We start from the raw sequence: 9,310 nt of genomic DNA on the forward strand, positions 1-9,310 counted from the left end.
GCCTAGGCAAAGGCAGGGCCAAACTGAGGGGAGTATGTGCTGTTGACTGGCCGGTGGCTAGTAGGAGCGGTAGGAGGAAGCGTTGGGGGAAGAGAAGGGTGGATAAGGTATAGAGGGGAATGTTAATGGCGCTGATGGGCGGGAGGGAGGGTAGATTATGATGCAGGCTGTCAGCAACTATGATGAAGGTAGACCCGGGATGGAGGCGGGCTGGCTGGGGATGTTCTTCGAATCTGTCGGGAGGTATGGGTAATCTCATTGTTTTGTCTCAGGTGATTGATTGGATCAGAGCCATGGGGTCGGTCCCCGGGGGAATCATAGGATCTCTGGTTTGAGCCTGGGAGGGATGAGTTTGGGGGGGCGGATGGGAAGGGTGGCATGGGCAGTTGGGGACGCAGTTGTTGGGGTTGGAGTTGTCATGGGCGAATGCGGGCAGGGTGGATGTCGGGGGCAGCACCAGGGTGGATATGAGAAGTGACAGATGTAATATGGAAGTTGGTTGGACGAGAGAGCGGGGGTAAACTTAGGGAAGTTCAAGGTGTTGATGCATAATGTAAGCGGGTTGAATACCCCAATTAAACGCAGGAAGGTGGAAGCGCAGGTTAGGAGGGAAAAGGCGGATGTCATAATGCTCCAAGAAACGCATATAAGGAAAGAGGATAATGCCAAAGTTCATCTTAGTCGAAAGCTGCTGTCAAGTCAAAAGACAGTTCAGGGGTATAGCAGGCTATTACCCAGGGGAAGACGGTGGGCGTGATGATTGCTCAATAATAGTGCAGGTCACACAATCACGGGCCGACCTGGAAGGCAGGTATCTATTCTTGTGGGTACAAATAGAACATAGACATGTTACTCTGGCAACTGCATATGCCCCAATGTGGATCAAGATGGGTTCTTGTGGGTTGTAGCAGCCAAATTAGAGCAATTTGCAGTCGGGGAAATTATACTCACCAGGGACTTTCATTAAACATACCGGCTAGCTTACTGGATGTCCACCCTCCAGACTGAACACATTCAACTGATCTCCTCAGCACCACACCTACCGCTAAGAAGCAGCTATTATGCAACAACCACACCAGCTGCACACATACCTGGTGCGCCCATGCACTTTACGACTCTCTCTCTCTCAACTGACTTGAACTGCGGTTTCCGAGGGCGTTCAACCTACCAGCGCCTTGAGATCATACCAATGATACATAAGGCACTCTACAAATGCCAAATAACATAACATAACATAACAAACGTGGACGCCCCACATGGACAGGAGCACAGGAAAACAACGAGGATCGCTTGGACCATCTCAGTCCTTGGTGAACACCTTTGACAATTTAGCTCTCTGTGATGTATGGCGGACCAAGAAGGGGGACGAGAGGGGATACCCTTGTTTTTCGCACGTACATCAGTCATTATCTAGCATTGATTATGTGTGGGTATCAGCTAGGTTGATGGATACGTGGGGGGGGGGATTCAGCTGGGGTTGATTTCCCTATTGGACCATGCCCCTATAGTGGTGTCGGTTCAAGCCCATAGAGAGCAGAGAAGTTTGTGGGGTTGGAAGTTCCCAGGGGAGCTACTAAAAGACAAAGGCCCTCATTACGACCCAGGCGGTAAGGGGTTTACGCCGGCGTAAACTTCGCCGACCCTTACCGCCTGAGTACGAGTTCCCTTAGCGCCATGGCGGATATAACACCTGCTTTTAGCAGGTGTTAAAATCCATGGCGCTAAGGGACCTTGTCGTTAATTACGCCACCGTAATTTACGGTGGCGTAATTAACGCCTTCCCCACTCCCATTATGCCCTATGGGGCAAAAATGGGAATGGGGAAGGGTAAATGGGGATTGGGGACTTACCGCCCCGCCAAGGTCGGAATGGGGTGGTAAGTCCGCCAACCACCATGGCGGAGTTGGCAGCTTAGCGCCATGGACCATGGTGCTAATAGCACCATGGTTCTCCGCCAAGGTCGTAATGAGGGCCAAAGGGATTACAGAAAACTTTGTGGAGAAAATAGACCATTATTTTGCCACCAATGACATCCACAATGTCAGCCAGGAAGGGTTATGGGATGCATTTAAAGCAGTAATCTGTGGGGAACTGATTGCGCTTTAGGCACAGTTGGAAAAGCAGTGTGGGAAGATGGAGGAAGAATTGGAAACCCAATTGGGGGAGGTTATGCGGGCACTGGAGGAAAAGTGGATAAGGTCCGTTCATAAAACACTGAAGCATGTTCGAGGTCAGCTGGACCGGCTGCGCCCACGCAGGGCCAATGTGTCCCTGCTAAGGACTAAACAGAGATATTATGTTAGCGCCAATAAGGCGGATATGCTTGTTGGTGCCGCAGTTGACATCAGCTACAGTGGCCCAGACTATTCTCCAGGTGGCACAGCCTAATGGATTGATAGTAATGGATACCGAAGCCATTATAGAGATCTTTGCTACCTTTTATGAAGCCTTGTACAGCTCTGCTAATCCAGACCACAAGATGGTTGTAGCCTACTTGCAAATATTGCTACTGCAGAAACTAACACTTAGAGAATGTGAGACGCGGGAGAAGGACATTAGAGAAGAACAGGTAGAGGCAACAATTAAGGCTCTTCGTTTGAACAGAACGCTGGGTCCGGATGGTTTCCCGGCACTGTTCTATAAAAGGTACAGAACGAAGCTGGCCCCAGGCATACCAAACTATTTAATTCAATTTCGGCTAAAGGTATAGTATCACTGACTATGTCGGAGGCTAAGGTAGTGGTTTTTAAGAAGCCTAATAAGGTACTATTGCTTATTTTCTTGATGAATATAGATGCAAAACTATATACAGGCATTCTGGCAACAAGGTTGTCTCCACTACTCCCAAAGCTGATTGATACTGACCAATCAGCGTTCATTACAGAGCGGCAGACCTTTGATAACACCAGAAGGATATGCCACCTTGTTGTAAAATCCACAAAAAACAGGTGCCATCTGTACTGATTTCATAAGAGGCCAAGAAGGCATTTGACCACGTTGAGTGGTCATACTTTTTTCTTTTTTTTAAATTTATTTTTATTTAAAAAAAAACCAAACAAAATAACACACATTACAACTGTTTAGGACGTACATAATCAGTATCAAACCATCACATTATACAGTGTAATTCTCCGTCCTCCCCCCTCCCACCCCACAAACTAGAGCCGGATCACTCATGTCATCTACAGGAGCATTATCAGGTATCACAGTGCTTATGCACTCATCCGAGTCCTCTGATTCATTATTGTCCTGGTGAGGGTTTGCCATAGAGGTCACCAATTGCCGCCAGGCCAGCAAGGGCCCTACTACCTCCTCTCCCCCCCTAGTAACCGCTTCAAACCAAGCTACGGATTCCGCCTCCGCCCATCTGAGGAGGTCCGCCCACCATAGCTCCACCTTGGGTCTGTGGGCCGCCTTCCAGCCCATTGCAATCCTGCGCTTGGCCAGGATGTAGGCTAAGTCCTTCATTTTGCTTATGTGCTTTAAATCCCGTGGCCTGGGAAAGATCCCGAGCATGCATGGCCAAGCTGATCCCACGTCCAGCTCCACTCCCCCCACCAGCCAGTTTAGTTTTAATCTCATCCCAAAATCTGTGCACCTCTGGGCAAGCCCAGAACATGTGTAGCAGCCCCGCTTCCACCTCCCCACACCTGGGACATTTCTGCATAGCCTAGCCTCCAAACCTTGCGATTTTCCCGGGAGTCAGATAAGCCCTGTGAGTGACATACAATTGGAGTTGTTGGAGTCTCGCATTCCGGGATACCTTTTTGTGGTACCTTTGGGCTCTCTCCCATTGCCCATCTGTCATGGGTCCTCCTACTTCCTCCTCCCAGTCCTGCCTCAGTTGAAGCAGCTCCTTCCCTGCCTTTGCTCTCAGAAGCTCGTATATCCTTGATATTTCGTGCCCGCCCTCCGATACATCATACATCGATTCCAGGGAGGCATCAGGGTCATCCGCTAGCACTGTCTCAGGCCATCTCTCCCTAACCCGTTTCATGAGCCTAGCGTAGGTTATATACTGGCCTTTATGCACCCCTGTCTCTTCTTGCAACCTCTGAAATTCCAATGCCTCCCCTTCCTGCCATATGTCCTCAAGGGTGGCCAGGCCTACCGGTTCCCAATATCTACGGACCGCTTCGAACAGTTGAGAGTTGTTCCCGCATAGTGCCACCAGCGGGCCTGCTGAGAGAACGGCTCTGAGTCACCCATCATTCTCCACGTTCTGCGCCAGACCTCCCAGCCCAGCCTCAATAGCCACCCTCTTCCCACCAGTTTGTTCTTTTGTAACCACACCACTTCCCTCAAAAAGTATGGGGCCGAGTCTCCCCACAAAAGCCTGGCTTCCGCCGAGTCTTCAGTCGACAGCCACCTGGCCACAAACAGCAGCTGCCCCGCCAGATAATAAAGCTCAAAACTTGGCAGGCCTATGCCCCCCCTTGTCACATGGGTTCTGGAGTTTCCACAGGGCCACTCCGTTCCTGGAGTTACCCCATATGAAGCCCCTGCACACGCTATGAAGTCTCACAAATAGGCTCCTGGGAATCAAAAACGGGACATTCACAAAGAAATGCAAGAGTCTAGGCAGGACCACCATCTTGAGCAAGGCCGCTCTCCCCATCATAGTCAGGGGCAATCTAGATCAAAACACCATGCTGTTCTTAACTCCCTCTAATGCTTTCTCCGTATTGCGTTCGTGCTCCGCCTCGATCTTGTGGTAAATATTTCCTCCCAAATACCTAAATGTCTCAGTCTGCCATGGTATTGGCAGGATAGGCAGCCTCTGTAATGGGACATTCTTATATCTACCCAAGGGGAACAAACTAGACTTCCTAGGGTTCACCGATATGCCCGAAAGGGTGGCATAACGGTTCATCACCTCTAGCACATACTGCAGGTTCTCCTCCGGATAGCGCAGATAAAGGAGCATGTCATCTGCATATAGCAATACCAGGTGTCTACCACTTACTGTACTAATCCCCACCTCCCCATATTGTTGCCGCAGGCATATTGCCAACGGCTCCAATGCCAGAATGTACAGCATGGGTGACCAGGGGCATCCCTGTCTGGTCCCCCTGCTGAGTTGCCAAGTATCTGAGATTATGGATCCTGTTTTAACTCTCGCCATCGGGGTGTTGTATAACAACTGGACCCACCTGATATATCCAGGTCCCATTCCGTATGCCTTCAGGGCCGCTTTCAACCAAGGCCATCGCACCGAATCAAAGGCTTTGACCGTGTCTAGCGACACGATAGCCAGCTCACTCGTATCTTCCACAGTGTGGTCAATGATGTGGTGTAGCCTCCTATGGTTATCTGTAATGTTCCTGCAGGGGACATAGCCCGTCTGATCTGGGTGTATCAGCTTACTGATCACCCTCTTCAGCCTATTGGCCAGCACTGCCGTAAGTATTTTGCTGTCCTGATTCAGCATGGACAAGGGTCTGTAGGACCCACACTCCACGGCCGGCTTGCCTGGTTTCAGGAGTGGGATGATCATTGCCTCGCGAAGGGACAATGGCAGTTTCCCCTGCTCATAGGCCTCGTTAAACATGGCAAGCAGTGGCTGAAGCAGCTCCTGTTTGTATGTCTTGTAAAACTCACTAGGCAACCCATCTGTCCCGGGTGCCTTACACGTGGGGAAATGTTGGATCACCACCTCCAGCTCTTCCGAGGTGACAGGGGCGTCCAATTCCGCGCATTCTAGGTCATCCAGGGTGGGCAGCTCTATGTCCTCTAACGTGTCCACTATGTCTTGACACTTATCCTCCCCTGTATCCTCATATAAGTGTCTGTAAAACTTGAGGAACTCCTCGTTCACCCCCTCCTGGGTATTACAGATGCAACCTTCCTCATCCCTAATCTCCCTGATCACTGTGCGGGGGGTCTCACTCTTATACAGCCAGGCCAGCAATCTGCCCGGCTTGTCGCCCCCTGCGTGTAGCCTCGCTGTGTATTTCTTGTAATTTAGTCTACATAGCCTATCCCAGAGTCCACTGCAGGTTAACTGTAGGTCTTTTATCTTGGCGCTATTCTCCCGGGCGGTATCCTCATGTCGTGTGAGACCCTCCAGCTCCCTTTCCGTTTCCTGAAGTTCCCTTTCGATGCCCCCCTGGAGCCCTTTAGATTTCGAAATGGCTACTCCACGCACCACCACCTTAAACGCCTCTCATAATGTTCCCACAGAGCGTACACTGCCCGTGTTTATGTCAAATTATTCCTCGATGGCCTCCCTCAAATCCTCCCGGAACCCCTCATCTTGTAATGCCTCAGTCCTAAGTCTCCATGTCGGGATCCGCGCTCTGGGGGGTTGGTGTCGCCACTCTACAACCAAAGGCGAGTGGTCGGATAGTACCCGGGCCTTGTATTCCGCTCCCACCATTTCTCCCGCTATCTCAGCCGCTACGAACACATAATCTAGCCTCGTGTGCAGGTCATGTGGCGCTGCATAGTGCGAGTATTGCCTATCCATTGGATGCAACCTTCTCCACACATCTTCTAGGCCTAAATCTTTTAACATTGTCCCCAGCGCTTTGGCCGCCGGCGCCGGCTTCCCCGTTTTGTCAACTGACCTATCCATTTTGGGATTCAGGGTGCAATTAAAGTCTCCTTCCCACACCACCGCACCCCCAGCCAGGGGGCTAATTTTCTGTAAAGGGACCTAAAATAAGCCGCTGTATTGTGGTTGGGGGCGTACAGATTTATGATATGCACTTCCCTGTTCTCCAAGAGTCCTGTCACAGTCACCATTCTGCCCTCTGGGTCTACCGTTGAGCTAAGCACCTGGAGCGGCACATGCAGCGCCACCCAAGTGATAACCCCTCTAGCGTACGCCGAATACGTAGCCCCCACAACGTGTCCCCTCCATTTTCTCCTGACAACCTCCAACTTCTCCCTTGTGAGATGAGTCTCTTGCAGCAGGGCTATGTCAATGTGCATCCTTTTTAAATACAGCATCACTTTATTACGTTTCAGATAGCTATTAAGGCCCCGTACGTTCCAGGTCACAATTCTGAGATTACCCAATGCCATCTACTCGGTTTGTTCCCAACCCACCTCTCCCTTCAATGCTTCCCTTGATGGTTTGTTTTCCGACTCTCCCCCTTCCCCCCCTCAACAGTTTCCCCCTCCCTGTTCCCCAACTCCCTTCCACTGCACACAACCCAGCCCCTCCCCCCACCCTGCCCTACCCCAACAAATGGCCAGCTCCATCCCTGGATCTCAGGCCCACCCACGTCTGGTCCTGTCCCGTCGCCGAGGACTAGGACCCCGTGGGGCGTCACCTATCTAACAGTGACCTAACTAAGTATATTACTATTGGGTTCAAGGGATGCCTCCTAGGAGCTCCCAGTCGTCTATTTTAGGATTGGTGCATCCAGCAGGTCTAGCCAGTTGATGCTACAACACACTCCCCACAAGCTTAATACAACTCTATATTCAAGTCTGTCACAACGAAACCTCTGCGATGTCTATGGGTACCTCCGTCCCCAAGCACCAGTGAAGGAGAAGTAGTATACTCCTTCACCGATTATGGAGGCCACAGGTGCGAAGGGTCAGGAACACGGGTACCAGGTGCTGTAAGGAAAAAGCAGGTAAGTGTGAGTATAAAGCAAGAACCTGGAGACGACCAACAATCAAGAAAATGGAGTGGGACCTACCTAGCATGGGAGATGAACCAGGATGGGGAGGTATCCGGGGGCGCTGGGGCCAGACCCCCCTTACTAGGGGCTTGACGTGGTGCTAAGCTGAGGTCCAAAACAAACTTGAGCCAAAAGGAGTTCCAGAAGCAGTTCCAAAATGTCCGAAGCAAGAAATGTCCAAGATCCGAGGAAGGAAAAATTCAAAAGTTCCAGAAGCCAAGTCCGAAATCCGTAGGGAGCAGGTCCAAAGGTGCAAGCCAAAAGTCTAAAATCCAAAAGGCAGAGTCCGAGCAACCAAATCCAGGGAGCAGGCAAGGCAGTCCACAATCACCAGAAACTAAGGTCCAAAGCCGGAAGGTCAAGACCCAAGAAAAACACAACGCCACTTGAAATGCTGAAAACAGCTGAGAAGCGCGGAAGCTCGGCTTCAGTGTGCTTTTGAGCCGGTGCCTGGGTCACGTGATCACTTCCTCATTGGGCCACGTGAGTGGCGTTGCGTGTCACGTGACCCTCGCAACCGGGAAGCGGCAACAGGATTGGCTTGGCGGGCCGCCCCTTCAGTATCACGTGAGCGTTGCACACGTGACCAGGAAGCCGGGGTGGTAGAGACCGATCCCCCCCAGCGCCACCGCGGCCACAGTTTCCACGACACCGCGCGCCGCCTCCCCTATGCGGGGACCCCGGCGCTACGGATTCTGAAGGGGCGCACCCGAGAAGGGCCACCGCCACAGGTATGATGTCGCTGGGAGGCGGGCGGTGTTGTGCGCTGGGAGGCGGGCGGCGTTGTGCGTCTCGTGACAAAGTCCCAATGTCTTGGCCATGTCACCCTAGGTGCCACAGCTACGTGCTACTTATCTTCCGCAGCTCCCATCTGGACATCCGGTTCTTGAGGTTGGCCCTGCATATCCAGCCAATCCATTGCCTCAGTCGGCGTCTCGAAAAAAAGGGATCTGTTCTTATAAAACACTTTCAACTTGGCTGGGTAGAGCAACATGTAGCGATGGCCTGCTTCCTTCAGCCTCCTTTTTACCGATCCAAAGTTCATCCTACTACGCTGTACAAGCAGCGTATAGTCCGGGTAAGCCGTGATTTTTGCTGAACCCTTTTCGATCGTTCCTCCCCTCTGGAAAAATTTGAGTATCTTCTCCCGATCCCGATAGTTCAGGATCTTTGTGATCAGCGGCCGCGGGCGGGCTCCAGGGGGGGCGGTCTCCTTGTCAAGGCCCTGTGCGCCCTTTCAACCGCAAACCCCTGGGTCAGCACCCCGCCTGTTATCTCCTGTAAGAGCATGGTTTCCACGTATTCTGTGGGGTTTGACCCTTCCATACCTTCAGGCAGGCCCACTATACAGATGTTATTGCGTCTGGCGCGCCCCTCTGCTTGCTCAGCTCTGTCCTCCAGATTGCCCACCCGTTGCACGAGGGCATGGAGCTCCTTTCCATGTGCGGCGCACGCCTCCGTGTTCGGGGCCATCTCCTTCTCCAAGGCCCCAGTGCGCTCCGCAATCGTTCGCACGTCCTGTCTCAGCAGGTTCACCTCCTCCTGGACCGCTCCGATCTTGAGGTCCAGGCCCTCCTGCAGCTCTTTCATAGCCTGGCCCAACATAGTCTCCCAGGCCATCTTTAAGTCTGCGATCGCTGCCAGCACCTCCTGGATCATGCCCGGTGTCTCCG

Source organism: Ambystoma mexicanum, chromosome 9 (genome assembly GCF_040938575.1).
Source record: "Ambystoma mexicanum isolate Mex_15411 chromosome 9, UKY_AmexF1_1, whole genome shotgun sequence".
Taxonomy (NCBI): Eukaryota; Metazoa; Chordata; class Amphibia; order Caudata; family Ambystomatidae; genus Ambystoma; species Ambystoma mexicanum.